The following is a 21,846-nucleotide window of genomic DNA, read 5'->3' as shown; positions in this document are numbered from 1 at the left end:
AATGAGGATGAATGAACTCACGTAGATCAACATCCAACACTGCGGAGACACCATCACATGTTTCTCAACGCAGTGATGCTAGAGCAATGCCCCCATCCCTTATGGGAAATATGCAAAAACCAACAGCCTCGGAGACACCATCACATGTTTCTTAACGCAAGCAATGACTAGCCAGGTCTTTCCCCGGGAAGGAACAACCACGGGAAGGGCAGTCTCCAATGAAGGAAACCACCTATGCCAAAACTATGCCAAAACATGGTATCCATCCACAGACAGCTGTTTCGGGGTATTGCCCCTCATCAGTGTGGAGTAGGAAACTGGCTAGTAGGAGCAATGCCTAGTAGAAGACTGTGAAAAATGAGGATAAATGAACTCATGAAGATCAACATCCAACACTGCGGAGACACCATCACATGTTTCTCAACGCAGTGATTCTAGAGCAAAGCCCCCATCCCTTATGGGAAATATGTAAAAATATGCAAAACACAAGCCGCAGAGACACCATCACATGTTTCTCAACGCAGTGATGCTAGAGCAATGCCCCCATCCCTTATGGAAAATATGTAAAAATATGCAAAACACAAGCCGCAGAGACACCATCACATGTTTCTCAACGCAGTGATTCTAGAGCAATGCCCCCATCCCTTATGGGAAATATGCAAAAACATGTAAATCAACAGCCGCGGAGACACCATCACATGTTTCTCAACGCAAGCAATGACTAGCCAGGTCTTTCACCGGGAAGGAACAACCACGGGAAGGGCAGTCTCCAATGAAAGAAACCACCTATGTCATGTGATCAGTCACAAGGTCTGGGTTTAAATGGCTGGACTTGAGAAGCAGTCTGTGTGTTGTGGTTTGGAGAGGAAAAGACTCCAAAAGGTGGCTCCAGGTGACGCTGAAGACACATGATGGTCTGAGGAGGCGAATCCCTCAGACAGATGGACTTTGCTATACGTTATCTTTTTGTTATGCCAGAAAAGCCTTGTTTACTTTCCTAAACCCTGCTACAGTTTATACTGGTCCACCATAAACCAGCAGGTGTTTTACCACAAGAAGCGTTCCTGTGTCTACCTTGGGAAGCAGCTGAATGTGTCAACCCCTCGCAATATCTATGGTGAAAAACCCTCATTAAAGGATGTCTTAATTTCATCAATGAATTGTTCAAATGGATACTAATCGTAATGACTATGAAGTCCATGTTGGTAGCATGGGGTCGGAATGAGGATGACTCGCCGGCCATTAGTATCACTTAGTGCTGCTTCCCAGCTACTGCCGATGTCTCCAGCGTCTCATCTTATTGACTTTATGGTGTTATAGGAAAGCAAAGTCCTAAAGACAGAAGAGGAGAGTATCGCTGTGTGCCCAGTACATTGGCGCAGGAGTATACAGGGTTAGGCCATGTTTAGTATTTATAAGTCAAAACTAGGAGTGGAAAAATCAGAAGAAAAGTAGAATAGAAACAAGTCACCACTTCTGTATTATCACTACTCCTACCTTTGGCTTACAAATGCTAATGTGAAACACTGATCAAATACTGAACATGTGACTGGGGCCTTATCAAGCGTTCCAGCCACAATGTGGCAGGGGTATTCAATTTCCATTTCCAGCAGCCTGAATGTTATATGGATACATTGTAGCAATTACCAGAGAGCCGTGTGTTGCTGCTGATGTTTCGCTCACAGAGCATTGTCTACACAGGATCTAAGACACTTGCAGAGAGCAGGACTAGCGATTTAAAACATTGCTGCTTCTAATGGACCATTGTGCTCTGTCTCTGATGGCAAGCAGAGATCTTTATGCAAAATGGTGAGGAATTTGAAGCTAAATCTATTAAAACTGCAGAACTTCAGGTCTATAGTGATTAATCTTCATTTACATAAAGCAAATGTTTTGCATCAGGCTCAGCATCAGTCTCTTTCACGTACGCAGCGCTTTCCATTCTGAGATCTAAGCCCCTTGCCTGGCGGAAGATCTGCCATAACTTTTCTAAGTGCAAAGAATGAAAGTTGTATCTGGAGTAGCAGCTGCCGAGGATCCTCTGTGGGCACAGCCTGGGCATTGTGCGCCGTCCTCTGTGGGCACAGCCTGGTCATTTCTGCCTTCATCTGTCCTATTTCCAGACATTAACCTTGCAGTAATTGGCTGGTGCATTTCCTGTGCAGCCGCGGTGCGGAGCGCAAGGTTCCATGCAGAAGAAGTAATGGCTTTGTCCACATTTCCCCATCTCATTTATGTCCTCGCTGTGACATCTCCAAGATATGAGGGATCTGTTCACCGCAGCCAAATCCACCTCATTGAGTTCATAATAAAAGAAGTCCCAGCGCAGGACACAAAGCGCCTTTCACTGAGGATTTAGTGTGAGATGTGTGTGAGAGTAGACAATGGGACACATCGGAGAATTCAGCTGGACAGAAGCAAGCGTCTGCCGACGACTGATAACTGAGGGCAAGAAACAGAAGACATTCAAAGAAGAAAGTGTCATCAATCCTTAGGAAATTAAAGCATCAATGACCCCAGCAGTGGTCTGTGTATTGTGCTCCATGTACCCAATATTTTCAGCAATTCCAGCCTCCATCCCTCATACACGCAGTATCCCAATATTAGCCAATACTCTGACCCTATTCTGTACATACGACCTCCTTACTCCTAAATGCTAACATATATTTGCCCACGTTTCCCCCACCATACAACACAGAAGTCACAACTCCAAACACTACTCAATCCTAGCTACACCCAATCCAAGTTCCAATATTTCCATAACATGGTGTTCATGAATACTACGATACTCCCATATAACCCTCATTGACCTCAATATTCTACACTACTCCAACACCTCTATCCATACAGCCCAATATTAATATATGCTCCGCGATATACACTCATAGACCGTTGTGGCCTCTGATTGGCTGCAGGGCTTGTGTGACATAATGTGATGCGAGCCCCGGGAGAGTCAGTGCTGACACTAATGGAACCGCGCCTACATAGTTGGGGTAGTATAACTGTTATTTTGAAAGGGGGAAACATACTGATTGAAAAGGGGTTGTCTAGTGAACAACCCCTTTAAATACTGATAAAGGCCTGGAATTTAAGAAGGAACTGTAAATAATGTAAGACAAAGTGTGCAGCAGGCATAGGCTACAGCTGTAGCGGGAAGGGACATGAGTGACACCGGGCCTGGCTGGGGATAGTATGGAGCAATTCCTAGGGGGTGTACAGTCACTACAGACAATAGATTTTACACAAGACTTTTTCCCAAATCAAGCCTACTTCCAGCTCATAGTAGATGATAATGACCACACGCACACTGCAAGTGCCAGCATGCACACACTTCTAAGAACAGATTGGCTGCAGCAGTGCAATGAGCACAGTCCATTCATGGGGCACAGTTTCCGGGTATACGTACACTATAACATTACAGTTCCCTCTCCTGAAGTTCTCTCAAACTACTAAGTAGTGGAACTACAAGACCCAGCAGTATCTTGTCACACCTTGATGCAGCCACTCTGTGGTCATCCAGCATCCAGATTAAGGATGCCGCGTTCATGTGCCTGGGAGCTCTGGGAATGTGTGGCAGGATCCTGACCGGTCTGTAGACATGGTGCAATAAATACACTGAAAGTGTTCTGAGTGGGAAACGTTAATCATGTCACAAACCGCCAGAAAGTAAGAAAGTCGCTGAATGACAAAAGCACATTGTCACCCAAGATCACACGATGTGTTGTACTATCGCACCTATTACGCTGGCTGTACTCTGGACTGGAGGTGTACGCCACTAGAGGGAGCTATAACATACCTTCTCTAACAGATATTCTACATACTCCCACATTGAATAGTGGCATCAATGACAGAAAATGAAGAGAGTGGGTAATATATGCAGTAATACCCATCCTAACATTCCCCAACATCCAAACACTGTGCCATATGATTAATCATGGAAGACAAGGGACATGTGTGAATAATAGCACGGATGTTAGATACAGAATTAGTCTGTCTCAATGCACACATACAATCGGGGGGAGGACATGCTATTGGTGCAACGAGGTGCCCAAGAGGTAAGGGGCTCCACTTCCACCCCCAAAGCAAGACATAAAGGGGTACAGTACAATGAACTATTGGACCCACAAAGCCCACATACTGTTCTTGCACAGGGGCCATATTCTGTCTCTGTCCACCCCTGGAATAAAATCTTACCTAACATATTATTATCAAATGTCCCCAATCCCCATATAGTCATTCTGGGCCCAAAATCAGTGGCTGCCACTTATTAACCACCTGGACGACGTGATCGTCTGCTCCTTCCAGTCAAAGAGAATCTATGGGTGAATATAGAGGGCTACATAACACAACCATGTAAGTGTAAGGTACCCAGGGTGGTAGCCGTGGGCAAGCTGCTGCGCCTCCGCCCTGACACACAGTGTCCCAGTCCATCAGTGTTGTGCTGTGTACATTGCCCTCACTTGTGGGCCAGAGGCATCCGCTGTATCCACGTCCATAGTTAGAGGATCAGCCGCACACAGATCAGGGGGCACCCGATGCATTTTATCAAGTTCAATTTTACTGGACAGTTCAGATACATCAGTCTTTAACATGCAGTATCATGCACAGCACCCTCCAGTTCCATCAGCACAGTACATTTCAAGCATTCGCTTATGTTCAGCTCAGACTATCCCTAATCTAACAGCTCCTGTTAGCCCTAGGGATTACCCATCCGGCATCGCAGCACTCCTGAGATCCGCTACGTTTCCCTCACGCGGTTCCCTGTCCAACTTCCACTGTATGGAAGGGAGTAAGGCACATTTCTTAGAGCCTAGTCTGGCCGTAGCCCCCAGAAGTTGCAGGAATGTCCGTAGGAAATTTGATACGACCTCATACAGCCAGAGCAATATGTAGTACTTCACGTGCCTCCAGCCCACTGAAATTTAAACTTGGCCTTGTCGCTTACGAACTCTTTATCACTTCCCCTATCTGACTTAACCATGAAGTTGTTCCCTTTTCTACTTGCCCTAGCTCCTTTCAATACTGGGCTATTCCCAAGATATTAACTGTATCTTCCAAACTGTACTACAATAACTATCTCTATCCTAAGCACTAAACTATATCCCAAACTTTCCCGATACCTGAGCTGAATGTGCCAGAGTTACTTTTGCAGTACCCACAAAGCAGAATCTGTACCTATCACACTTTACATTAGGTACATTATACTCTATACATTTTACATTTCAACAACAGACAAGCTCCGCATGTGTTCCTCCTCTCTAACAGCCTTCAAACATGCAGCTGCAGGGACTCATCACTATTGATGTCAGCATTAAGTGGTGATGATGTCAGTATTGAGTGCTGATGTCAGTATCTAGTGGTGATGATGTCAATAATCTGGTGGTGATTTGAGTATCTGGTGATGATGTCACTAATTGGTGATGATGTCAGTAACTGGAGTGATGATTTCAATATCTATGTCACGGCTCTTTTGTTGGGTGTCTCAAGACCAGGGGCTCCTTCCCTGTTCCTAAGGCTAGGGGCGCCCTAACTGGCCCTGTTCTCCGGATTACTTCTGATGATGAAGATGCCGGAGCCACATACCTTGCCTTATCTCCTAAATCCACCCTCCGACGGTACCCTTCCCCCATCCCGGAAAGAGGGGAATAGTAGTGTTCTGTAATACACCAACCAGACTAACAAGGTATTAAGAACAGGAGTAACGAAAAATACCAAACATACAAATATACTCACACATACAGCAGGAATACACCGAGGAATGGAGGATGGGTAAAACCAAAGTAGGAGAAGAAAAGGAATTATCACACACTAGAAACCTAGCAAAAGTCACAAATCAATCCACCAAATGTCTTCTGTAATAACCACCTACAATCTCCAGTCATGCAGCATAAGCTAACTCAGGCAATGAGTGCTAGCCAGGACCCAGATCATATAAGAGATGGGAGTGACTAACTGCACAGCTGAGAGCCTTAATGCAGGAATGCTTCCAGGAGCTCTCAACTGAGCAGATTAACCCCCGCACTGCTAAAAGAAGCTGACACCATTTAATATGAAGGTGAAGTGCTTCTAATCAGTGCAGGAGTAGGAGAAATCAGACGCTGTGGTCTGGCTGCTCTCGGTCATGGTAAACCCATGACAATCTAGTGGTGATGATGTCAGGTATCTGGTGGTCATGATGTCAGTAATCTGGTGGTAATGTCAGAAATCTGGTGATGATGTTAGTAATCTGATGGTGGTGATATCAGTAATCTGATGGTGGTGATGTCAGTAAGCAGATGATGTCAGTAATCTGGTGGTGATTATGTCAGTAATCTAGTGGTGATGAGAATATTTAGCGGGTATGTCATTATCTGGTTGTTACTCACCTGTCCCTACTCTGGCACCCAGCTCTGTTCCCTCTGTATTGGGTTATGGTGGTAACTCTGCATTCTCTACTGATGTCTTCATCCAAGGCTTTTTATGGCTGACTCAGGCGGCTGCTTGTTGCCTGAGTATTGAGGTAGTATAGTACTCAACTACTGCATGTTTGTCAGTTTTAGCTACACCGTCCACTTAGCTGAAGCTCTAGCCATGTATCTACTTATCTCCTCAGCGACTCCTGACTTCTATCCAGCTGCCAGCATTTACTACCAAGCTCGGTCCGTCTTCTGGGGGCCTATAACGCTGCTGAATCAAGTTTCCAGATAACCAACTCCTCTCAACTATTCTTGGTGTTGTTCACATCTACAGCTGTATCATGTTATTTGAATATTCATTTGTTTTTGCTGTTCTAATACACCTGCCTCTTTAACTCAGCTGTGTCAAGTTTTCTGGTAACCAACTCATCTCGCCTATCCTGTCGCAGCCCATTCTTACAACCCCGCTGTTCCTGTGTGCCTCCTCCTGCACGATACCAGTTTTCCCATACACACATCTGTCTGCATTGTATCTAGTGCTTCCAGTTCCATTTGCCCATCTGCTGTTTTGCATAACCTGCTGAGCTGGTCTTGCCATATTCAGTAAGTCCAGCTCCGCTGCATCATCGCCTCTGCTCTGTGCTGCTCCTTTTAATCTATGGCTTAGAGAATCCACCTCACCAAGTCCGACCATGACACTGATGGTGATGTCAGTACTGGCGATGGTCAGTATCTGGTGACAGTGATGTTATTATTTGGTGGCGTCTCATCTCATCTGATTGAAATGATGCCTAATAAGCCGATAACTAATGAATGAGAGTTCAGCAGCAGAACATCTCTGTTCACATTGTGCTCAGTGATGTTTCAGACCTGACAACCTGATACAAATGTCACTGCCAAGCAATCTTTTGTCACAGACAAGTGTAGCGATCAGCAGGGAAGAACACAGCACATTTCAAGAGAAGCGATCAGCAGGGAAGAACACAGCACATTTCACCTATTACACCAGGGAGTGACCTGCACAAAACGAGCTGCACTTTTCGGCCTGGTAAATGCTGGCGGCGGGTTTACAGGTGACATTGGGCACTAATGAATGGGCATCTTAATATTGTGCACCCTCAGATCACCCGCTCCTCCGCACAGCTGCATCACCACACGTTTCTTCTGCTCCATGTGATTGTAGCTGTGGAGGCTTGTAAGAAAAAGATGATTCTTTTTCTGTGCAGATGGCAGCGCCTTGAGTAATTGAAGGAGTGGGAAGGTAACACGATGTAATAAGCATCTCGCAGACGCTGATCCCGCTGCTTGACAAATGTTTGCACAATAGAAAGAAAACACAAAGTATAAAAACCCATCTAGCACTCAGCGCAAGAGCGCCATTAATATCTCTAAGTAGAGGCACTGCATGTCCCTGTCATGTTTTATGCTTGGGGGCCAGGGGGGGCCATGTATGGTGGGGAAGATGGAAAGAATAATATCAGTCACCAGATAAAAGGCACCAAAGAACCAGTGGCCTCAGCTACATCTCTCCTAGGGTAAGTGCGAACGTTGCGGATTCGTGTGCAGAATTTTCCGCACGGAATCTGCTATTTTTGGCAGAATCCGCAGGTGAAAATCTGTGCGTTTTTCCTGCGGATTTCTTTTCCTGCGGATTCCTATAATGGAATGGGTGTAAAAACGCTGCGGAATCCGCACATAGAATTGACATGCTGCGGAAAATAAACCGCTTTGTTTCCGCGCTGATTTTTACACAGCATGTGCACAGCGGTTTTTATTTCCCATAGATTAACATTGTACTGTAAATCACTAGGAAATCTACAGCGGATCCGCAGCAAATCCGCATCGTGTGCACATACCCTTTAATGGCCGGGTCTTAAGAAGGATCACATGACCCCAGTGCAAACTTTGTGCCCCCCTTCCTTTCATTTTCCATGTGTATAGGTATTAATGTAAATCTGTGAGATAAAAGGAGAGATACAGGGCGCATCCACTGTGTGAAATCCGTATAAAACAATTAAAATTGTGGAACAGTAAGGAAGGTGCTCACCTATTGGGGTTGTGAGGAAGTCACAACACCCATGAACACTTAAGAAGCAGCAGCAAGTCTGCACAGGGTCCTAGGACAGAATTGCAGAAATGACGTGGAAGTGCAATAAGGACTGCGCTTGCTTCTGGTAGAGTAAAGGGTTCTTTATTCAGCCAACGCGTTTCCTGAGCCTGCTGGCTCACTTCATCAGGGCAGATTACATTGGAAGACAGTGAAACATACTTATAGACAAAAAAGGCGCCAATACAGGGTCAAACAGAATCAGCAAAGGTCAAAAAAAAACAAAAAAAAAAAAACAATGAAACTTTATTACAAGCATAAAAAAACAACACAAAGATAAGAGTATATATAGAAAAGAAAGAATAAAAATATGTAAAAGTACAAAAAATTAAAATATAAAACAGAGTGCTATGGATCACGGGGTTAAAACATGGCTATAGTTAAAAAAGGTGAGTCCTCAAGGGGTATTAGAACCTGGCTCATAAAATGCAAATGGAAGGTATTAGTCCACTAGACCATAAAGCTTGACTGTGGTGGTGTGAAGAGTAAATTGAGGGGTTAAAAACAATGAAATTACAAACATAGAAAACCCAACAATGAGTTTATATAGAAAAGAAAAAATAAAATTATGTAAAAGTACAAAAAATATGAAACAGAGTGCTAAGGATCACGAGGTTGAAACATGGCTATAGTTAAAAAAGGTTGAGTCCTCAAGGGGTATTAGAACCTGGCTCATGAAGTGCAAGTGCAGGCTATAAAGTGTGGACGTAAGGTATTAGTCCACTAGACCATTAAGCTTGAATGTAGTGTTGTGAAGAAAAAATCTTTTCCCCCTCTTCTATCAAATAAAAGCATCATTGATAATATTGAGGCCATAGGGACCAATTGTCTTTAATTTATAAATCCAGAGGTCTATTGGATTTATAAATTAAAGACAATTGGTCCCTATGGCCTCAATATTATCAATGATGCTTTTATTTGATAGAAGAGGGGGAAAAGATTTTTTCTTCACACCACTACAGTCAAGCTTAGTGGTCTAGTGGACTAATACCTTACGTCCACACTTTATAGCCTGCACTTGCATTTCATAAGCCAGGTTCTAATACCCCTTGAGGACTCAACCTTTTTTAACTATAGCCATGTTTCAACCTCGTGATCCTTAGCACTCTGTTTCATATTTTTTGTACTTTTACATAATTTTATTTTTTCTTTTCTATATAAACTCATTGTTGGGTTTTCTATGTTTGTAATTTCATTGTTTTTAACCCCTCAATTTACTCTTCACACCACCACAGTCAAGCTTTATGGTCTAGTGGACTAATACCTTCCATTTGCATTTTATGAGCCAGGTTCTAATACCCCTTGAGGACTCACCTTTTTTAACTATAGCCATGTTTTAACCCCGTGATCCATAGCACTCTGTTTTATATTTTAATTTTTTGTACTTTTACATATTTTTATTCTTTCTTTTCTATATATACTCTTATCTTTGTGTTGTTTTTTTATGCTTGTAATAAAGTTTCATTGTTTTTTTTTTTTTGTTTTTTTTTTACCTTTGCTGATTCTGTTTGACCCTGTATTGGCGCCTTTTTTGTCTATAAGTATGTTTCACTGTCTTCCAATGTAATCTGCCCTGATGAAGTGAGCCAGCAGGCTCAGGAAACACGTTGGCTGAATAAAGAACCGTTTACTCTACAAGAAGCAAGCGCAGTCCTTATTGCACTTCCACGTCATTTCTGCAATTAATGTAAATCTGAGCATATGAATGCAAATTGCAGCATTAACGGTTCCATGGCGGGTGCTGCTACCAGGCCACCATCACATGGCACCATTGGGCCCTGTTTACACATCGACTCGAGGTATTTCCACTTTGGATTTCTGCAGCAGATCTGCATGAGGTTTACCCCTCTTCATTTGGGCTAATTCTCAGCATTTCCATGCAGAATCGGTGGAAGTAAACCACATGCAACCTTTTTCCAGAGCAGATTTTTTTTTTCCCCACGATACAGCTAGAAATCTTGATGAAAAAATTCGATAGCACGTGAACAGAGCTGAAGAAACTCAAGGAGCATGCATGGGATACAGATTGGCATAGGTGCAGTTTTCGGTGCAGAATATGTGCCAAACTCTATGCCATATCCAATACATGTGAGCGGACCCTTGCTGATTTTGCCATAAGGTGATTTTGCTCCCCTACCTCCCCACTGCATGGTCACATATCCAAGGAAGGGGGTAAACAAAGTGATTTTTGAAAACTAATTGGGTGAGATATGATTAGAAATGAGTGCCGCCATCTCTCCAGTCTCTGAGCACAATGCACCAGGAGTAGATTCGTGCGGCTCATCCTGCAGCTCCGTCCTCGTCTGTTCTCCTGATTTCCATAAAACAATAACCAGACTTTAATTGATACATTTGTAGGAATCTTTGCACTTATCCCGTCACCTTCCAGTAATTTACGCGGCGACATCTCCTGGCCCTAAACCTCAGACATTCATTACTCCCATCATCTTCAGCCAAGCCCCTGTATGTTCATCATTGTAATGAACTTGTGCACTAATAAACAGGTTAATGTAATTTATGGCTGATAGGAAGAATAAATCTGCTGCGAAGAGCCTAATGTAATTGCATTTTCTGGAGAACACACTGACTGCAGGCAAGGAGACTTACAAGCTTCCCTGGAACAAAAAAAATTAAAAAAAAACTTTTGGAACCAAATTTTTTTTTTGTTAGGAAGTTATAAGGGTTAAAAGTTGACCAGCGATTTCTCATTTTTGCAACACCATTTTATTTTTACAGACCACATCACATTTGAAGTCACTTTGAGGGGTCTATATGATAGAATGGTGTCACTTTTGGGTATTTTCTAAAAACTGCACCCCTCATGGTGCTCAAAACCACATTCAAGAAGTTTATTAACCCTTCAGGTGCATCACAGGAAATTTTTGAATGTTGAAAAAAATTAAAATGAACATTTAACTTTTTTTTCACAAAAAAAATAATTCAGGTACAATTTTTTTTATTTCACCAAGGGTAACAGGAGAAATTGGACGCAAAAGTTATTGTGTAATTTGTCCTGAGTACGCTGATACCTGATATGTGGGGGGAGCCACTGTTTCTGCACATGGCAGAGCTCAGAATGGAAGGAGCGCCGTTTGACTTTTTTTAATGCAAAACTGGCTGGAATTCAGATGGGACGCCATGTCGCGTTTGGAGAGCCCCTAATGTGCCTAAACAGTGGAAACCCCCCACAAGTGACCCCATTTTGGAAACTAGACCCCCCCAAGGAACTTATCTAGATATTTGGTGAGAACTTTGAACCCCCAAGGGCTTCACAGAAGTTTATAACTTACAGCCGTAAAATAAAAAAAAAATCACATTTTTTCCACAAAAATGATCTTTTCATCCCCAATTTTTATTTTCCCAAGGGTAACAGGACCCCAAAAGTTATTGTGCAATTTGTCCTGAGTACGCTGATACCCCACATGTGGAGGTAAACCACTTTTTGGGCGCATGGCAGAGCTCGGAAGGGAAGCAGCGCCATTTGACTTTTTTGGCGGGAATTAGGATCGGACACCATGTCGCGTTTGGGAAGCACCTGATGTGCCTAAACAGTGGAAACCCCCCACACATGACACCCATTTTGGAAACTAGACCCCCCAAGGAACTTATCTAGATGTGTGGTGAGCACTTTGAGCCCCCAAGGGCTTCACAGAAGTTTATAACGCCCGGGTGTGAAAAGAACAAAAATCATATTTTTTCCACAAACATGATTTTTTAGTCCCCAATTTTTTTATTTTCCCAATGGTAGCAGGAGAAATTGGACCCAAAAGTTGTTGTCCAATTTTTCCTGAGTACTCTGATACCCCATATGTGGGAGAAAACTACTGTATGGGCACACATTGGGGCTCGGAAGGGAAGTAGTGATGTTTTGGAATGCAGATTTTGATGGAATGGTCTGCGGGTGTCATGTCGCGTTTGGAGAGCCCCTGATGTACCTAAACAGTGGAAACCCCCACAAGTGACCCCATTTTGGAAACTAGACCCCCCAAGGAACTTATCTAGATGTGTGGTGAGCACTTTGAACCCCCAAGTGCTTCACAGAAGTTTATAACGCCCGGGCGTGAAAATAAAAAAATCATATTTTTTTTCCACAAAAATTATATTTTTGCCCACAATTTTTTTTTATTCTCCTAAGGGCAACAGGAGAAATAGGACCCCAAAATTTGTTTTGCAATTTGTCCTGAGTAGGCTGATACCCCATATGTTGGGGTAAAACACAGTTTGGGCGCATGGCAGAGCTTGGAAGGGAAGGAGCACCGTTTGACTTTTTCAATGCAGAATTGGCTGGAATTGAGATCAGACGCCATGTTGCATTTGGAGAGCCCCCAATTCTAACTCCAACCCTAACCCCAACACACCCCTAACCCTAATCTCAGCCCTAACCCAAGCGGGAAAATGGAAATAAATCCTTTTTTTTAATTTTATTATTTTTCCCTAACTAAGGGGGTGGTAAAGGGGGGTTTGATTTACTATTTATGGCGGGTTTTTATGTTTGGCAGCTGTCATACGCTGTCATACGCTAAAAGACGCTTTTAATTGTAAAAATAGTTTTTGCATCACCACATTTTGAGAGCTATAATTTTTCCATATTTGACCCACCGAGTCATGTGAGGTCTTATTTTTTGCGATTTTTGGGACGCAAAATGAACAAAAACCAGCATTTCATGAATTTCTGTTGGGAGTGCGTTTACACCGTTCCATGTGTGGTAAAATTGATAAAGTGGTTTTATTCTTTGGGTCAGTACAATAACAGCGATACCTTATTTATGTCTTTTTATATGTTTTGGTGCTTTTTATGCAATGAAAACAATTTTATATAAAAAATTATTATTTTTGCATCGCTTTATTCTGCTAGCTATAACTTTTTAATTTTTTTGCTGATGATGTTGTATAGCAGCTCGTTTTTTGTGGGACAAGATGACGTTTTCAGTGGTACCATGGTTATTTATATTCGTCTTTTTGATCGGCGGTATGATAATAAAGCATTGTTTTTTGCTTTGTTTTTTATTTTTAAGGGGTTTGCTAAAGGGGTTAATTAATGGGACAGTTTTATAGGGCGGGTCATTACGAATGCGGCGATACTAAATATGTATACTTTTATTGTTTCGTTTTTTTTTATTTCCAAAAAATGAATTAGGGAATTTTTTTTATTATTATTTATTTAGCGATTTTTTTATAAATTATTTTTACCCTTTTTTTTTATTACTTTGTTATACTGTCCCGGGGGGGACATCAAAGTCAAGTGTCAGATCGCTGATCTGACACATCACACAGCGCTGTGACAGATCAGTGATCTGACAGGCGCTGCACAAGGCTTCCTCATGCCTGCACTCTGCAGGCACTGAGGAAGCAGCCTCCCTGCAGGCCCCCGTGGCCATATTGGATCTGGGGACATTGTGCTGCTGCGGGGGTCACAGGGAAGCACGGAGGGAGCCCCCTCCCTGCCGATGCTTCTCTAAACCCCTGGTACACTGCGATCACGTTTGATTGCAGTGTGCCAGGGGTTAACTTGTCAGGGGCGGTCCGTGACCACCCCTGACACATAGTGCCGAGTGTCAGCTGTGATAATCAGCTGACACCCGGCCGCGATCAGCGGTGCTCCCCCCCCGCGAGCGCCGATGATCGCGATGACGTACTATCCCGTCCCCGGTCATAGGGGCCCAGGTCCCGTGGACGGGATAGTATGTCAGATGTCAGGAAGGGGTTAACAGAAAGGAGGGCCCGGGTAGGATGACAGCGATGAGGGAGGAGATGTAAGATGGTGCAGAACTGTGAGTGAAAGTGATAAGTTTATAATGGACTCTGTAGTGGATGAGAAACCAGTGCAATGTCTGGCACAGAGTAGAGGCATCAGTGGAGCTGCTGGAGAGGAATATGATCCTGGCTACTGCATTAAGGATGAACTGGCGAGGGAAGAGTTTAGTAAGAAGGAGACCAAGACCGAGAGAGTTTCAGTAGTACAGATGAGAATAAATAAGAGCAATAGTAAGAGTTTTTGCAGAGTCAAAGTGAGAAAAGGTCAAATTCTAGAGCTCTAGAATTATGTATGTCTGTGCCAATGGTGATTAATCAAATTTATGTCAATCTCTCCTTGCTGTCAGTGATTGCTTACATTGGTGCAACTGTACAGATACACAGTTGAAAGTCTGCTACAGTTGTATCCAGTTCAAGGGGATTGACATGAACTAATCATTGTGAACTGCAGACTGACATATGGTACCTGCAGTGATACATTGTAACAAATTTGAAATTAGTGTGGGATGCCCTCACACCCAGGGCTGTGGGGTGCTCGGTATCGGGCCCGGTGGATCTCAATGGAAGTTGTCACGGTAGCGGTGACCCGGCCCGTGGCTCTGGGCGCCCATTGTAAATGGTCAATGTGAATGAATAAGTTGTGACGCCACCTGTGGTGTTCGGCAATGTAGATGTTAGGCCGACGCTGCAGACAGATCCTATGGGACAGATGGTGTGGTGCAGCAGTGATGGTATAGCCCTCCACAGGCAGGGCTGTAGTCCCAGGGAAGAGTAGAAATGGTGACACTTAGATGGTGTAGTGTCAGGCGCAGGGGAGGTAGCAGTGCCGGGCAGGTTGACGCAGGAATAAGTGGAGGACACCAGGGCATGTAGTTCCAAAGCTTTACTCACAGTCTGTCATACAAACAGGTGCCTGCTTCTGTGCCGTGTCCTCCGGGTCTGGGACTCAGTCAACCCCCAGGCCAGATGGAATACTCCTTTCCAACACTCCGCCAACTTGTGCCTTTCTGAACGTCTCCTCTTATAGTGCCTTTGAGTGAAGTACTCCTAGTACTGAGTTACACTGGAGTTCCTCCTGTCTGATGTTCCTATGAACTCTACTGGTACGGCAGACAGCTGTAGCCTGCTTCGGGGACTCCTTGCTACCAAGTCCTGGCTCACTATCCAGTTGCTGTTGTGCCCCCAAGTCTTGTGTAGGAATAAAGTGGTCACTACTTCTATTCCTCTGGTGTCTGCTGCAGGACCATTAGTATCCATACAACCTCGGGGACCGGGCCCCGGCCTTGCGCTTAGAACTTCTAGGAAGGGTTCTCTTCTCACCCACGTCCTCTGTTCTCTTTTACTCCTCACGTTCCGTACTAATCCTTTCTTTCTATGGAGAGTCAAGCTTTCAGTCTATGTTGCTCTCTCGTTCTCTCTTTCCCGTGCCAGCAGACCCAGATCACTGGGATCTGCTGCAGCACTCCCATCCATCTATCCCTCTCTCTAGGGATCTTCTTCTCTCCCCAATCAACTACTGACTCCTCACTTAAACTCTTCCCGCTCCTTGAAATGTAATCTAACTCCACCCACCTCCCAGCACGTTTCGTGTTCCAAGCAGGGAGCCACCAATAGGTGCTTTGCTATACTCCAAGCAGGGAGCCGCCGAAGGTGCTTTGCTACACTACTTTGTGGTGTGGGGTGCCGGTGTTGGAGCGTGGTCAGGAGTTTCCACCTTACCTGGATGGTGGGGCACCACACCTCAGGAGGAGGTGCAGTACCTCTGTGGCGACTGAGCCTCACCACATACCCCCCCATTAAACACAGAACATCCGCGGGCTGCAAGGCAAACAAAGTTGACAAACATGGGAACATACAAAATTTTTGCAATGCTTAGGCTAGTTTCACACTTGCTTTTTTTTGCAGCGCGTTTTTCCCGCAAAAAAACGCATTAAAAAAACGCATACAAATGCATACAAACGCTGCGTTTTTTTCAAGCATTTTTATGCGCATGCAGGAAAAAAACGCAGCGTTTTTGCGCGTTTGTATGCGTTTTTTGTGCGTTTGCGTTTTTTTACAGATTTTGGAAAAACCCCACAAAAATGAAAAAACAACCATTCAACAACACACAAGACCAATGGGACTTCATTGTGGGTGTGGTATGTTAATATATAGACCCTGTCTACAGTATTCTTCACATTTGCTTGATTCTTCTCGTGACCATGGATCTGCGCTGGAAGAGTTTTCACTTCAACTTGGATTTGGACATCGCGATGGCTCAGGCGTATGCAGTTGCTTGCCATGAACAAAGGAAGAGAGAGAGGCAGCGAAGACGGCGGCGTATGTGGATACATCCGATTGTTGAACTCCGGGAGAGCCGTGGGGCATACCACACCCTCTACAGCGAGCTACAGGCAAACCCGGAGAAATTTACAGATTATATCAGGATGTCCCACGAAAGTTTCATGGATTTGCTTGCTCGTGTCCAACAATCCATCCGGAGACAGGACACACAGCTCCGTCGTGCGATTCCTCCTGAGGAACGGCTACTGGTGACATTACGGTATGTTTTAAAAACCAAGGGGTGCGGTCTGATGGTTTTTTTTTTAATTTAGTATTCAAAACCATGGGTAATTAGTTTTCGTGAATGTACTAATATTTTATTTTATAGTTTTTTAAAATAATATACATAAATATTAATTTTACTTCTTTGTCTGTTCACAGATTCCTGGCGACTGGAGAAACCCTATCTTCACTACACTTCCAGTACCGTATTGGAATCTCTACCTTGTCTGGAATTGTTGCTGACACCTGCCGGGCTCTCTGGAATGTTCTTTGCCCAGAATTTATGCCCCTGCCCACCGCTGAAAAGTGGATGGAAATTGCTGACAAATTCTGGACAGTATGCAATTTTCCCAACTGTTTGGTAGCTGTTGATGGTAAACACATACGGATCATCAAACCCCAAAGAACGGGATCTGAGTACTATAATTACAAAAAGTACTTTTCAATAGTACTCATTGCGATTGCGGATGCCGGATGTATGTTTGTAGCAGTGGACATTGGAGCATTTGGCCGTGGTAATGACTCACAGGCTTTTAAAAACTCAGACATGGGCCGGAGGTTGTATGGCAACCAATTTAATTTCCCTATGCCACGGCCTCTTCCTCACACCGAAGCTCCGCCACTGCCCTTTGTAATGGTTGGCGATGAGGCTTTTCAAATGTGCGGAAACTTACTGAAACCCTACTCCAGCCGGGACTTGGACCACACCAAAAAAATATTTAATTACAGGCTGACCAGGGCCAGAAGAACTGTCGAGTGTGCTTTTGGGATTCTTGTTTCCAGATGGCGAATTCTGTGCACGGCCATTAATCTTAAACTTGAAACAGTCGATGAGGTGGTGAAGGCCTGTGTTCTACATAACTTTGTGATGGCTAAAGAGCACCCGACCTTTGAACTGGACGATGATGCTCCTAACCCATTGCCTGAATTCACTCAGCACACTCTCAGGTCATCCGTTGAAGTTGGCCAAATGAGGGACCAATTTGCGGCCTACTTTATTTCTGATGTAGGATGGGTGCACTGGCAAGATGAAATGGTGTAATGTTTTTGTTTGTTTATGGTAATAAAAAACCTTATTTGATACCATTACTGAGTGCACTATATTTTTTAAACTCCAATTTAATAAAAAACTTCCCATGTATAACTGAATTTTTTGATGTTCACACACCTGGGCAGGTAAATACACATATGAGTTAAAATGCAGCATTGCTAGTCTGCGTGAAATATATTGGAACGAGCAAAGCTGCAGGCCATGAATCAGGAAACCATTTTTTTTCAAGAGAAAATTGTGCAACTAGTTGAGAACAAAGTATGTGATTTTCTCAAAACACAACCCTCAAAACCCAACCCCAATGAAAGTCCATGGGGAATACAAGTCAGCATTGAGTGGATGAATGTAATCTGCTCCATTCCAACTTACAAGTTATTACACTAGGCCTTGGAATGACTATACTAGGCCGTGGTATTTCAAATATGAGTATAGTATGCCTTGGGCCTACTAGTATAGTCATATGTGAAATACCACGGCCTAGTATAGTCATAACAAGGCATACTCAATTTTTGCCAACTAGGATCTTGTTTCACGAAAAACAAACGGGTGAAACTTGAAACCAACAGTTTGCTTTTCATGAAACCAGATTCTAGTTGGTAAAAATAGAGTTATTACACTAGGCCTTGTAATGACTACACTAGGCCGTGGTATTTCAAATATGAGTATAGTAGGCCTTGGGGCTAGTAGTATAGTAATATGTGAAATACCACGGCCTAGTATAGTCATACCAAGGCCTACTGTAATAACTCGATTTTTAACAACTAGCATCTTGTTTCACAAAAAACAAACTGGTGAAACTAGAAAGAAACTTATTTTTAAGACAAGTTTCAACAGTTTGTTTTTCATGAAACCAGATTCTAGTTGGTAAAACTAGAGTTATTACACTAGGCCTTGGAATGACTATACTAGGCCGTGGTATTTCAAATATGAGTATAGTAGGCCTTGGGCCTACTAGTATAGTCATATGTGAAATACCACGGCCTAGTATAGTCATACCAAGGCCTACTGTAATAACTCGATTTTTAACAACTAGCATCTTGTTTCACAAAAAACAAACTGGTGAAACTAGAAAGAAACTTATTTTTAAGACAAGTTTCAACAGTTTGTTTTTCATGAAACCAGATCCAAGTTGGTAAAACTCGAGTTATTACACTAGGCCTTGGTATGACTATACTAGTCCGTGTTATTTCACATATGACTATACTAGGCCTTGGGTTGGTTTTTAACATGTATTTACCCATCAGTGTGTGTGAGCGGCGCAAACAACATTAATGAAACTTAGTAATGGTGAACCACAAATGTAAATTTATTTTTTATCCCAAAAATAAACCAAAAAATTATTTTTTCCGGCGTTTGGGGGCAGATGGTTTCAATTTGGGGGTGTGCAGGGAATATGCAACACTTGCTGTTGAAGACGGTGTTTGAGGGGAAGGGGCAACAAAACTTGTGGGGGAAGGTAGTCCAGTTAAGGGAATTAAACTAGGAACACTTGGAGGAGAGGAAATCTGTTCAGGTACATTAGTTGTAATGGCATGTCGCCGTAGGCTTGTGTGCCTGGACCGACTTTGGCCCAATGCCCGCCTTGAAAGATTTCGCCTTGAACTAGGGGCAAATATTGAGTGTAGGTCCCCCGTCTGCAGGTGTGGCTGCTGCTGCTGCTGAGGTGGCGGCTGCTGCTGCTGAGGTGGCGGCTGCTGCTGCTGAGGTGGCGGCTGCTGCTGAGGTGGCTGCTGCTGCTGAGGTGGTTGCTGCTGCTGAGGTGGTTGCTGCTGCTGCTGAGGTGGCTGCTGCTGCTGAGGTGGCTGCTGCTGCTGCTGAGGTGGCTGCTGCTGAGGTGGCTGCTGCTGCTGAGGTGGCTGCTGCTGCTGCTCTTCATTGTCAGTGCTCGTCCTTGCAGGAGGACTGGTGGCGGCAGTGATGGTCCAGGTTTGCAGAGTGGTGGTGGCAGGGCTACTACATGTTGTTGTAGCGGCAGGGCTGTTCCATGTTTGCCTAGTGGTGGCTGAGCTCCACGCATGCATGGGAGTGGCGGTGGTGCTCCAGACAGGAGCAGCGCTTGCCATGGTGGTGTCGGTGAAGTGACCAGCTGCACTCACTCTTGAATAGAGGTGTCCGTGCAGTGGTATGCAGCACAAGTCGGTAGTGAGGTGAAGCGAGTCAATGGTGGCACAGGTGGAAAGGACACCACTGACTGCTGACCGTACCGATTATGCTGCATAGCCTGCAAGAAAGCATTGTTGCAGGCCTGCAGCACATTCAGCTGTTGATCAGGACTAAGGTGTTCCGCCATGCCCTTTTCAATCTTACTAAAAAAATGGTGTGCTGGTCTGTTGAGGTCGGCCTCCAGACGGTCAAGGCGCTGTTCTACAGAATTGAAGCGGTGTTCAAAGTGGTTAAAACCACGTTCCATGAGTGCAAAACCGCTTTCAACTCTGTCGGACAGTGACTTGAGGCTGGAATTAAATGTCTCGCTCAAATGCATAAACTCGGGCAAGACATTCCTGTCCAAGGCCCTCTGCCGCTGGCGGGTAGTGCCCGCATAACCAGTGGCAGAGACCTGGGACAGGGGAACACCTGATGGCCCAGCTTCCTGGTCACCAGCTGTGTGTGTGGTTGACCTGCAAGGTGCTTCCTGGCTGTCGGATGGCTGGGACGGGTCAGAGGACGTCCGAGGAAGGACCGCTCCAGGGCCAGGTTGCAGGGTGCTGCTCCAGGTGCTGTTGAAGAAAGGAAAATCATTACTACCATGCCTTTACAAGAAGCATCAGCTGTGGATTAGAAAAACACAGATTAATAAAAATAAAAACCCAAAATTTATAATACTTACGATCTCGTGGCAAGGACCGGTCTTAGGAACTGCAACGCGTGATAGTGACGGTATCTAGTTCTGGTCCTTGACGCAGATCCACTGCGAACCTGGCCCTCAGCACGAACATCACTGTTGAAGCGGTCCTTGATCGAACGCCAACGTGTTCGGACTTTGTCCACTGTTGATAAAAAAAAAACAGTGCCGTCAAGGACAACAGTCACTGCGGCACAATGTAGCAATACAATACTCAAAGCAGTCACTGTAGACCCCGATGACACTGTTGGGTTTCCTGCTAGAATACACCTAGCACGAAACCCAACAGTGCCGTCACGGCCAACAGTCACTGCGGCACAATGTAGCAATACAATACTCAAAGCAGTCACTGTAGACCCCAATGACACTGTTGGTTTTCCTGCTAGAATACACCTAGCACGAAACCCAACAGTGCCGTCAAGGACAACAGTCACTGCGGCACAATGTAGCAATACAATACTAAAAGCAGTTACTGTAGACCCCGATGACACTGTTGGGTTTCCTGCTAGAATACACCTAGCACGAAACCCAACAGTGCCGTCAAGGACAACAGTCACTGCGGCACAATGTAGCAATACAATACTCAAAGCAGTCACTGTAGACCCCGATTACACTGTTGGGTTTCCTGCTAGAATATGCCTAGCACGAAACCCAACAGTGCCATCAAGGACAACAGTCACTGCGGCACAATACAGAGCAGGGAAATACTCACTAAACGCCTTTTTGGAGGATGCTGTGGCGCTGTCCCAGCCATCCATCAACGCTGCGGCCACCTCATTCCATAGCCGCCGGGTCACCACAATGTCCTTGTGCAGCCGGTCACGGCTGTCCCACAACGGCGAACGCTCCTGGACCAGGCTGATGAGCTGCTCATTATCCAGGTAGACGTCTTCATCCCGTTGTGGAACCTAGACAAAACACATTCATTAGAATAATCAAATTTAAATTGAATAAAAAGTTACAAAAAAAGAAACATAAAAAAGAGTAAAAATAGAAGATAAAAAATAAAGAACATTACAAATCATTTGATACTTACATTCCGTATCACCACCGGGACTTGGCTTCGCTGCTCCTGCTCTTCGCCCTCACTAGTCCCGTCCGCAGAAGATGATAATGACGATGTCTTAAAAAAGTTGAAAAAAACGTAAGAGAT

The sequence above is a fragment of the Dendrobates tinctorius genome, unplaced genomic scaffold, assembly GCF_039654945.1.
Source record: "Dendrobates tinctorius isolate UK_male_01 unplaced genomic scaffold, ASM3965494v1 ptg000058l, whole genome shotgun sequence".
NCBI classification, from domain to species: domain Eukaryota; kingdom Metazoa; phylum Chordata; class Amphibia; order Anura; family Dendrobatidae; genus Dendrobates; species Dendrobates tinctorius.
Note: the sequence above shows the minus strand (reverse complement) of the source record.